A 12,322-nucleotide genomic window follows, 5' to 3' on the forward strand; every position below is an offset into this window, starting at 1 on the left:
ACACAAAGGTGACATCAACCCCCCAACTATCACCTCACTTGCCACCACTACAGGGCAAGTGAGTAGAGCGAGGCTAAGTGCCAGAATTGGCACATCTTAGAGATGCGCCTTTTCTGGGGTGGCTGAGAGCTGATGTTTTTAGCCTGGGGGGCCAATATCCATGGTCCATCCAAGGCTATTAATATCAGCCCGCAGTTGTCTGCCTACCCTTTGCAGTTATTAATTAAAAGGGGACCCAAGTAATTTTTTTGGGGTGGGTCCCCCATTTTAATAGCCAGTAAAGGCTAAGTATACAGCTGTGAGGTGATATTAATAGCCTGGGGAGCTCCATGGGTATTACCCCCCTTCCAGGCTATAAACATCACCCTCCAGCTGTCAGCTTTCCCTCTGCTGATTAACAAAATTACGTGGGAGCCCACACCATTTTTTTCAGAAAAATAATCTTTTATTAATTAACTACATGTACAGTAAGCTGCACCACACTGTACTAATTGTATATGTCATCAACATCTGTATATCTATCTATTCTTTGTGTTTTTACTGCATGTAATCCATCTATTCTATCCTGTCGGCTCCTGCTGTGATTTTACAGTACCATTTACCATTTCTCCGCTTTTTTATTAGGGTCGATCACCCTTTTAATATGTTTTTCATCTTCGTTCTGCCACTAGTGAGATCCGCACCACCAGGCAACATAGGTTCAATATATACAGGGATATATACCGACGTCAGGCAAGCGCAGGCGCCAATGCGCGCTATTACAATTTAGTGTTAGTATGCTCCCTTCCTTATTCAGGGCCCGCGCATGCGCAGTCCACGTTATACTCAGAGCGGCGGGACTTCCGGTGCCGGGTGACGCACTTCCGGTACCGCGGGTCCCGCCGCACACATATACGGGGCCAGGACACTGCACACCAGGTACCTGATCTAGCAAGGCGCAGGAGCGCTGCTTACACAAGTAACCTCACCAGGTTATCCCCTGATCCACCAATGTATACGCTGCGACTGCATAATTTGTTGATCTAAACAGGGGGCCGACTTACTAATTGCCCTGCTATCACCATATGGGTGCCTGACCCAGCAAGGCGCAGGAGCGCTGCTCACACGTTAACCCCACCAGGTAATACCCTGATCCACCAATGTACACATTGCGATTACATGATCTGTTGACCTGTATAGGGGGGCGACTTACTAACTGCCCTGCTATTACCATATATTCCCCACAGGGATCCTTTATATTTCCCATATATGGAAACGTCGCTGGTTCTCCAGCACTGCCAGGTAATACCCTGTTCCACCACTGAGTACGCCTCTCCACTTATACCCCAGATTTTATACATTTTAATCCCATACCTCTAATACAGATTCCAATTGTGGTATATCAGGACCAGGCTATTCTTTAAACCATTGCCACAGTATACAAGGTAAACTCCCTCTCTGTTACTAGACAGGGCTTTTTACTGGCAGTCCCACTAATATCCTTTATTCCCCACAGATATTCCATATATCTCAAAGATACTACTTGTGCTAAACACATCTTTATTCACCTTGCTAAGGTAAACTATCTCCATTGCTATGTACCAGCCATTATTTCCTCACCTTGGGACCCTATATTTTCTTGTGACCCTAGTTCTATATTTTCTTGTGACTCTGGTTCTCTAGTTCTCTCACTGGAATATATATTTTATTCTGCACTGGACTTTTTCTTCTTTCAGGAAAATGATTACAATGTCTAGTGTATGCTATGTAATGTTCATTTATGTTTTTCTTCCCCTTTTCCGGGCCTTGTACATTTATGGAACACAGTATTTTCTATGCATATTCATTTTATTGTTGCTTATATATATTTTGTTTTTTCCAGCGACCATACGATAAAGACTCGGGAGGAGTCGAAACGTTGTCAGTTTGACTTCTGGTCGCCTACTGCATTGTTGAATACCATGTTTATAGCACTTTAATAAATTACAAATTTGTCACAGTACATACCCTCAGAGTGTGCGGTGTATTAAACTTACTTCTAGTATACAAGGACGTCTCAGTCCTCTACACCAGCACCTCGCCATTCTAGAATTCCTAGTGCACACCATCTTTCTCCCTATTTACTGTTATCTTGGTTGTTGCACAGGAAACCCAAATGTCAACCGATACTTTTGCCTACGACATAGCCACTAGTTCAAATATATTATCTCAAGTCACAGGCTCCACTGAGTTCCTTAAGATATCAGTGGCTGACTTGAGGACTAGGGATTACGAGAAAACCAAACGGAAATTGGTCTCATATGACCTACACTGTACGACCCTAGCAGAATATCACCGCCAAAGCAAAATCCCTGGGGGATTGAGGAGTCATTTAAGACCCACTCTGTTTGCTGATAATCAGGAGTATTGTGACAAGTACCAAAAAATACTCAATAAGTGCTCACTAGACATTATCATTTTGACCATGGAGTACCTCCAGAAGGAAATATCTGACACCAAAAAAAACATCCAGGCTATTGAAAACCAATTAGCAGCTACTCTTTCTCCAACTGAATGGTCTACCTTAAAAGAAAAAACGGACAAAATCATCACTGAACATCAGAAGAGCCTCCATGACCGCAAAAGGCAGAAGTTTCAAAGAGATAATGAGGATTATCTGAACAACCGCGTTAACCGATGGAGCGATTCCACCACGTATGCACCCTGGCGACGACGCCCCATGCAAAGAAGATTCGACTCACACAGCTCTGGCAGCGATTCATCTGCAGGTTCAACCAGGCCGCCTTTTTTAGCGAAAGGACGCAGGGGAGGTTATCAACACGGAGATCAACCCGACGGGCGCGGAGAAAGAATGGCAACGCGCAGCCAGGTAAGCCACCCAACCTGGTGATGAATATTTCAAGCTATACCCTATCCCCTGCCGAACTATCAGTGCTGCAAAAAGGGTTATCTTTTTGCCCTACCCCGCATTGGAACTCGTTCCAGCTTGAAAAGGATCTACACCACTTTTACAGAACTATCAGACTCAAAACCCATTTTGATACGGGGGCCGCTGCTGGACCAAGCACCTCTGCCAACTCTGAAATTGTCACTGATTTATCTATTTCTTCTCTGGGTCTCCGTAATACTAGCACTTTCTCACCTCCACATTCCTACCATGCAGCTGAAACCTTTATTTCTCTCATTGATCGGGACATCAAGTCTCTTACACATCAACAAAAACTCGGTTTCTTCCCTACTCATACTACCCTTACTCTTGAGGAGAAACAGGCACTCACGGCCCTTCAATCCAATAAAAATATAATCATTAAGCCAGCCGATAAAGGGGGAGCCACTGTTGTGATGGACCGATCGCAATATCATAATGAGGTTCTTCGGCAATTATCTGACACAGATACCTATAAGGTTATCTCTAGGGACCCTACCCCTAAAATTACCCAACTCATACAAGACCTCCTTACAACATATCTAGATAACGGGACCATAGACAAAAAAACAGCAACCTATCTCAATAATCCTCACCCAATAACCCCTGTCTTCTACATCCTACCAAAAATTCATAAATCCTGCAATAACCCCCCGGGGAGGCCAATAGTGGCCTCCACCGACTCCATCCTTTCACCTCTTTCAATCTTTCTGGAAAAAATCCTGACACCCCTTATCAAGAAGACAAGATCCTTCCTCCTGGACACGAGCCAATTCCTGGATATCATCAAACGTATCCAACAAGTGCCTGATTCTAGTTTATTGGTTACTTTAGACGTAAACAGCCTTTATACGTCCATTGCCCACGAGAAGGGCATTCTAGCTACAAAGGACCTGCTGGATAAATCTGATATGCCTCGTAACTCCGTTGATTTTTGCCTTGATTTACTAAAAATAGTACTCTATGAGAACTATTTCCTGTATGAGGATACGTATTATGTACAGGCACGCGGGACCGCGATGGGCTCTAACGTAGCCCCGGCCTACACTAATGCCTTTATGCATTTTTTTGAAGAACAATACGTGTATAACAATGAATCTTTTCTCCAATATGCCATTGAGTATCATCGCTATATAGATGACATTTTCCTAATCTGGACGGGTACTCCTGACGCACTCAACAACTTTTATAGATACCTCAATTCCATCTTCCAGGAATTGCAGTTCACAATGAACTCCAGTACCACCCAAATTGCTTTTCTTGACACTCTGGTCCTAAAAGACCACAGAGGGGCTCTAAGCACAGATCTCCACACCAAACCTACCGACTGCAATAGTCTGCTACTATATTCAAGCTGTCACCCGAAGTCCACCAAAAACAGCTTACCCCGTTCCCAGTTTAAAAGAGTGTCTCGGATAGTTTCTGATCCAGAAACACGCCAGACCAGACTCAACTCAATGCTGCAGAAATTCCAGGATAGACAATACCCGTCCTTACTCCTTGAACATGAATTAGCGCTCTCCTCTACCCCTGAGGAAACCAGGCTCCCTAAACAACCACAGGAGAGGGTACCATTTGTACATACTCACCACCCCTTCATGCCTAAAGTTCACTCGGCAATTAGAAAACATTGGCCTCTTTTGGGTAGGGCTTATCCCAACATACCTTCCTTCCAAACACCAGTACTAATGAGCACAAGAAGACCTCCAAATATCAGAGATCGAATTGTTAGGGCTGATATAGGCAGTGCACGCTTGGAATCCATCCAACAACTACTCAGCACACGCCGTCACGGGACGTTCCCATGCCTCAACTGTGCTGCCTGCTCTAACGTAATCCGGTCTGACAGTGTCACACATCCTAGGACCGGGAAGTCCTTCCCAATTCAAGGCTTTTTTACCTGCGAGTCCAATTTTGTGATCTATATAATCAAATGCCCATGTGGCCTCCTCTATGTCGGAGAGACAATACAACATGTAAGAGATCGAATCGCCAGTCATAAATCCATGATCAGATGTGGGAAAACGTGGCTCCCCTTGCCTGCCCACTTCACCGCAGCCCGTCATTCGGTAGCACAACTTAAATTTCAAGTTATAGAACGGGTACCACGTCCTAGACGTGGGGGTGACCACATCAGGTTGTTAAAATCAAGAGAAACATATTGGATCTATACTCTAGATACTTTAGCACCAAATGGCCTGAATAGAGAAATAGACTGGGTATTATAATCATTCACTAATATCTCTTTTTTCTCTCCCTCTGCATAGACCCGTTGAGCTTGATGGTGAGTCAAATACTCTTTTTCATTATGACTACCCTCTTCCCCTTGTGATTTTGCTTTTCCGTTTTTTATTTTTTTTATTTTTTTATTTGATTTTTTCCATTTTTTTCCCCTCTTTTTTCCTTTTTATTTCTTTTTTCCTTTTTATCTCATTTTTCCATCTATTTATGGCTTAATTTAATTTTTTTATTTTCAGCTGCTTCATTTTTTCATTTGTTTTGCCCAAGGTTTTTTCCATTTCTCCGCTTTTTTATTAGGGTCGATCACCCTTTTAATATGTTTTTCATCTTCGTTCTGCCACTAGTGAGATCCGCACCACCAGGCAACATAGGTTCAATATATACAGGGATATATACCGACGTCAGGCAAGCGCAGGCGCCAATGCGCGCTATTACAATTTAGTGTTAGTACGCTCCCTTCCTTATTCAGGGCCCGCGCATGCGCAGTCCACGTTATACTCAGAGCGGCGGGACTTCCGGTGCCGGGTGACGCACTTCCAGTACCGCGGGTCCCGCCGCACACATATACGGGGCCAGGACACTGCACACCAGGTACCTGATCTAGCAAGGCACAGGAGCGCTGCTTACACAAGTAACCTCACCAGGTAATCCCCTGATCCACCAATGTATACGCTGCGACTGCATAATTTGTTGATCTAAACAGGGGGCCGACTTACTAATTGCCCTGCTATCACCATATGGGTGCCTGACCCAGCAAGGCGCAGGAGCGCTGCTCACACGTTAACCCCACCAGGTAATACCCTGATCCACCAATGTACACATTGCGATTACATGATCTGTTGACCTGTATAGGGGGGCGACTTACTAACTGCCCTGCTATTACCATATATTCCCCACAGGGATCCTTTATATTTCCCATATATGGAAACGTCGCTGGTTCTCCAGCACTGCCAGGTAATACCCTGTTCCACCACTGAGTACGCCTCTCCACTTATACCCCAGATTTTATACATTTTAATCCCATACCTCTAATACAGATTCCAATTGTGGTATATCAGGACCAGGCTATTCTTTAAACCATTGCCACAGTATACAAGGTAAACTCCCTCTCTGTTACTAGACAGGGCTTTTTACTGGCAGTCCCACTAATATCCTTTATTCCCCACAGATATTCCATATATCTCAAAGATACTACTTGTGCTAAACACATCTTTATTCACCTTGCTAAGGTAAACTATCTCCATTGCTATGTACCAGCCATTATTTCCTCACCTTGGGACCCTATATTTTCTTGTGACCCTAGTTCTATATTTTCTTGTGACTCTGGTTCTCTAGTTCTCTCACTGGAATATATATTTTATTCTGCACTGGACTTTTTCTTCTTTCAGGAAAATGATTACAATGTCTAGTGTATGCTATGTAATGTTCATTTATGTTTTTCTTCCCCTTCTCCGGGCCTTGTACATTTATGGAACACAGTATTTTCTATGCATATTCATTTTATTGTTGCTTATATATATTTTGTTTTTTCCAGCGACCATACGATAAAGACTCGGGAGGAGTCGAAACGTTGTCAGTTTGACTTCTGGTCGCCTACTGCATTGTTGAATACCATGTTTATAGCACTTTAACCCCTTCCCGACCCATGACGCCACGTAGGCGTCATGAAAACCCGTGCCAATCCGACCCATGACGCCTATGTGGCGTCATGGAATGATCGCGTCCCTGCAGATCGGGTGAAGGGGTTAACTCCTATTTTACCCGATCTGCAGGGAGAGGGGGAGTGGTACTTCAGCCCAGGGGGGGTGGCTTCACCCCCCCGTGGCTACGATCGCTCTGATTGGCTGTTGAAAGTGAAACTGCCAATCAGAGCGATTTGTAATATTTCACCTAAAAAAATGGTGAAATATTACAATCCAGCCATGGCCGATGCTGCAATATCATCGGCCATGGCTGGAAATACTGAAGTACCCCCCCCCACGCCCACCGATCGCCCCCCCCCGTCCTCTGTTATGGGGTCCGGTCCCCTCCGTCCGCCTGCCGGCTCCCCCGTCCTCCTGTCCGCTCCCTCCTTGCCCAGACCCACCCCCCCTGTGCTCCGTTCCCCCCCCCCGTGCTCCGATCCACCCCCCCACCACCCCTTCATACTTACCGATCCTCCCGGTGTCCGTCCGTCTCCTCGCTGGGCGCCGCCATGTTGGAAAATGGCGGGCGCATGCTCAGTGCGCCCGCCGAATCTGCCAGTCGGCAGATTCCTTACAGGTACATTTTGATCGCTGTGGTAGGTTCTATCACAGCGATCAAAATAAAAAAATAATAAATAACCCCCCCCCCCCCCTTTATCACCCCCATAGGGACAATAATAAAATAAAGAATTTTTTTTTTTTTTTTTTTTTCCTCTAGGGTTAGGATTAGAACTAGGGTTAGAACTAGGGGTAGGGTTAGGGGTAGGGTTAGGGTTACGGGTAGGGTAATTAGGGGTAGGGTTATGGCATGTGCACACAGAGCGGATCGGCCGTGGATCCGCAGCGGATCGGCCGCGGATCCGCAGCGGATCGGCAGCGGATCGGACGCGGATCGGACGCGGATCCGCAGCGGATCGGCCGCGGATCCGCAGCGGATTGGCAGCGGATCCGCAGCGGATTGGCAGCGGATCCGCAGCGGATGGGCCGCGGATCGGCAGCGGATCCGCAGCGGATCGGCAGCGGATCCGCAGCGGATCGGCCGCGGATCCGCAGCGGATCCGCAGCGGATCGGCCGCGGATCCACAGCGGATCGGCAGCGGATCGGCAGCGGATCCGCAGCGGATCGGCCGCGGATCCGCAGCGGATCGGCAGCGGATCCGCAGCGGATCGGCAGCGGATTGGCAGCGGATCCGCAGCGGATGGGCCGCGGATCCGCAGCAGATTGGCAGCGGATCCGCAGCGGATTGGCAGCGGATCCGCAGCGGATTGGCAGCGGATTGGCCGCGGATCCGCAGCGGATTGGCCGCTGCGAATTCGAAGCAGTTTTCCATCAGGTTTACAGTACCATGTACACCTAAGGAAAACCAAATCCGCTGTGCCCATGGTGCGGAAAATTCCGTGCAGAAACGCTGCGTTGTATTTTCCGCAGCATGTCAATTCTTTGTGCGGATTCCGCAACGTTTTACACCTGTTCCTCAATAGGAATCCGCAGGTGAAATCCGCACAAAAAAACACTGGAAATCTGCTGTAAATCCGCAGGTAAAACGCAGTGCCTTTTACCTGCAGATTTTTCAAAAATCGTGCGGAAAAATCTCACACGAATTCGCAACGTGGGCACATAGCCTTAGGGTTAGGGTTGGAATTAGAGTTAGGGTTGGAATTAGGGCTAGGGTTTGAAATAGGGTTAAGATTAGGCTTGTGGTTAGGGTTACGGATAGGGTTAGGGGTGTGTTGGGGTTACAGTTGTGGTTAGGGTTGGGATTAGGGCTACGGTTGGGATTAGGGTTAGGATTAGGGTTGGAATTAGGGTTACGGGTGTGTTGCGGTTAGGGTTGTGGTTAGGGGTGTGTTGGGGTTAGGTTTGTGATTAGGGTTATGGCTACAGTTGGGATTAGGATTAGGGGTGTGTTGGGGTTAGTGTTGAAGTTAGAATTGAGGGGTTTCCACTGTTTAGGCACATCAGGGGTCTCCAAACGCAACATGGCGCCACCATTGATTCCAGCCAATCTTGCATTCAAAAAGTCAAATGGTGCTCCCTCCCTTCCAAGCCCCGACGTGTGCCCAAACAGTGGTTTACCCCCACATTTGGGGTACCAGCGTACTCAGGACAAACTGGGCAACAACTGTTGGGGTCCAATTTCTCCTGTTACCCTTGCAAAAATAAAAAATTACTTGCTAAAACATAATTTTTGAGGAAAGAACAATTATTTTTTATTTTCACGGCTCTGCGTTATAAACTTCTGTGAAGCACTTGGGGGTTGAAAGTGCTCACCACACATCTAGATAAGTTCCTTCGGGGGTCTAGTTTCCAAAATGGGGTCACTTGTGGGGTGTTTCTACTGTTTAGGCACATCAGGGGCTCTGCAAATGCAATGTGACGCCCGCAGACCATTCCATCAAAGTCTGCATTTCAAATGTCACTACTTCCCTTCCGAGCCCTGACGTGCGCCCAAACAGTGGTTTACCCCCACATATGGGGTATCAGCATACTCACAACAAACTGGGCAACAAATATTGGGGTCCAAATTCTCCTGTTACCCTTGTGAAAATAAAAAATTGCTTGCTAAAACATCTTTTTTGAGGAAAGAAAAATGATTTTTTATTTTCACGGCTCTGCGTTGTAAACTTCTGTGAAGCACTTGGGGGTTGAACGTGCTCACCACACATCTAGATAAGTTCCTTCGGGGGTCTAGTTTCCAAAATGGGGTCACTTGTGGGGTGTTTCTACTGTTTAGGCACATCAGGGGCTCTGCAAATGCAATGTGACGCCCGCAGACCATTCCATCAAAGTCTGCATTTCAAATGTCACTACTTCCCTTCCGAGCCCTGACGTGCGCCCAAACAGTGGTTTACCCCCACATATGGGGTATCAGCATACTCACAACAAACTGGGCAACAAATATTGGGGTCCAAATTCTCCTGTTACCCTTGTGAAAATAAAAAATTGCTTGCTAAAACATCTTTTTTGAGGAAAGAAAAATGATTTTTTATTTTCACGGCTCTGCGTTGTAAACTTCTGTGAAGCACTTGGGGGTTGAACGTGCTCACCACACATCTAGATAAGTTCCTTGGGGCGTCTAGTTTCCAAAATGGGGTCACTTGTGGGGGGTTTCTACTGTTTAGGCATATCAGGGGCTCTGCAAACGTAACATGATGCCCGCAGACCATTCCATCAAAGTCTGCATTCCAAAACGTCACTACTTCCCTTCCGAGCCCCGGCATGTGCCCAAACAGTGGTTTACCCCCACATATGGGGTATCAGCGTACTCAGGAGAAACTGGACAACAACTTTTGGGGTCCAATTTCTCCTGTTAGTCTTGCAAAAATAAAAAATTCTGGGCTAAAAAAATATTTTTGAGGAAAGGAAACACATTTATTATTTTCACGGCTCTGCGTTATAAACTTCTGTGAAGCATTTGGGGGTTCAAAGTGCTCACCACACATCTAGATAAGTTCCCTTGGGGGTCTAGTTTCCAAAATGGAGTCACTTGTGGGGAGTTCCTACTGTTTAGGCACATCAGGGGCTCTGCAAACGCAACCTGATGCCCGCAGAGCATTCCATCAAAGTCTGCATTTCAAAACGTCACTACTTCCCTTCCGAACCCCGACGTGTGCCAAAACAGTGGTTTACCCCCACATATGGGGTATCAGCGTACTCAGGAGAAACTGGTCAACAACTTTTGGGGTCCAATTTCTCCTGTTACTCTTGCAAAAATAAAAAAATTCTGGGCTAAAAAATATTTTTGAGGAAAGGAAACACATTTTTTATTTTCACGGCTCTGCGTTATAAACTTCTGTGAAGCACTTGGGGGTTCAAAGTGCTCACCACACATCTAGATTAGTTCCTTGGGAGGTCTAGTTTCCAAAATGGGGTCACTTGTGCGAGAGCTCCAATGTTTAGGCACACAGGGGCTCTCCAAACGCGACATGGTGTCCGCTAATGATTGGAGCTAATTTTCCATTCAAAAAGCCAAATGGCATGCCTTCCCTTCCGAGCCCTGCCGTGCGCCCAAACAGTGGTTTACCCCCACATATGGGGTATCACCGTACTCAGGACAAACTGGACAACAAAATTTGGGGTCCAATTTCTCCTATTACCCTTGGGAAAATAAAAAATTCTGGGCTAAAAATCATTTTTGAGGAAAGAAAAATTATTTTTTTATTTTCACGGCTCTGCGTTATAAACTTCTGTGAAGCACCTGGGGGTTCTAAGTGCTCACTATGCATCTAGATAAGTTCCTTGGGGGGTCTAGTTTCCAAAATGGGGTCACTTGTAGGGGAGCTCCAATGTTTAGGCACACAGGGGCTCTCCAAACGCGACATGGTGTCCGCTAACGATTGGAGCTAATTTTCCATTCAAAAAGTCAAATGGCGCTCCTTCCCTTCCGAGCCTTACCATGTGCCCAAACAGTGGTTTACCCCCACATGTGAGGTATTTGTGTACTCAGGAGAAATTGCCCAACAAAATTTAGGATCCATTTTATCCTGTTGCCCATGTGAAAATGAAAAAATTGAGGCTAAAATAATTTTTTTGTGAAAAAAAAGTACTTTTTCATTTTTACGGATCAATTTGTGAAGCACCTGGGGGTTTAAAGTGCTCACTATGCTTCTAGATAAGTTCCTTGGGGGGTCTAGTTTCCAAAATGGGGTCACTTGTGGGGGAGCTCCAATGTTTAGGCACACGGGGGCTCTCCAAACATGACATGGTGTCCGCTAAAGATTGGAGCCAATTTTTCATTCAAAAAGTCAAATGGCGCTCCTTCCCTTCCAAGCCCTGCCGTGCGCCCAAACAGTGGTTTACCCCCACATATGAGGTATCAGCGTACTCAGGACAAATTGGACAACAACGTTCGTGGTCCAGTTTCTCCTTTTACCGCTGGGAAAATAAAAAAATTGTTGCTAAAAGATCATTTTTGTGACTAAAAAGTTAAATGTTCATTTTTTACTTCCATGTTGCTTCTGCTGCTGTGAAACACCTGAAGGGTTAATAAACTTCTTGAATGTGGTTTTGAGCACCTTGAGGGGTGCAGTTTTTAGAATGGTGTCACTTTTGGGTATTTTCAGCCATATAGAACCCTCAAAATGACTTCAAATGTGAGGTGGTCCCTAAAAAAAATGGTTTTGTAAATTTTGTTGTAAAAATGAGAAATCACTGGTCAAATTTTAACCCTTATAACTTCCTAGCAAAAAAAAAAATTGTTTCCAAAATTGTGCTGATGTAAAGTAGACATGTGGGAAACGTTATTTATTAACTATTTTGTGTCACATAACTCTCTGGTTTAACAGAATAAAAATTCAAAATGTGAAAATTGCGAAATTTTCAAATTTTTTGCCAAATTTCCGTTTTTTTCACAAATAAACTCAGAAATTATCGACCTAAATTTACCACTAACATGAAGCCCAATATGTCACGAAAAAACAATCTCAGAATCGCTAGGATCCGTTGAAGCGTTCCTGAGTTATTACCTCATAAAGGGACACTGGTCAGAAT

The sequence above is a fragment of the Ranitomeya variabilis genome, chromosome 6 (genome assembly GCF_051348905.1).
Source record: "Ranitomeya variabilis isolate aRanVar5 chromosome 6, aRanVar5.hap1, whole genome shotgun sequence".
NCBI classification, from domain to species: domain Eukaryota; kingdom Metazoa; phylum Chordata; class Amphibia; order Anura; family Dendrobatidae; genus Ranitomeya; species Ranitomeya variabilis.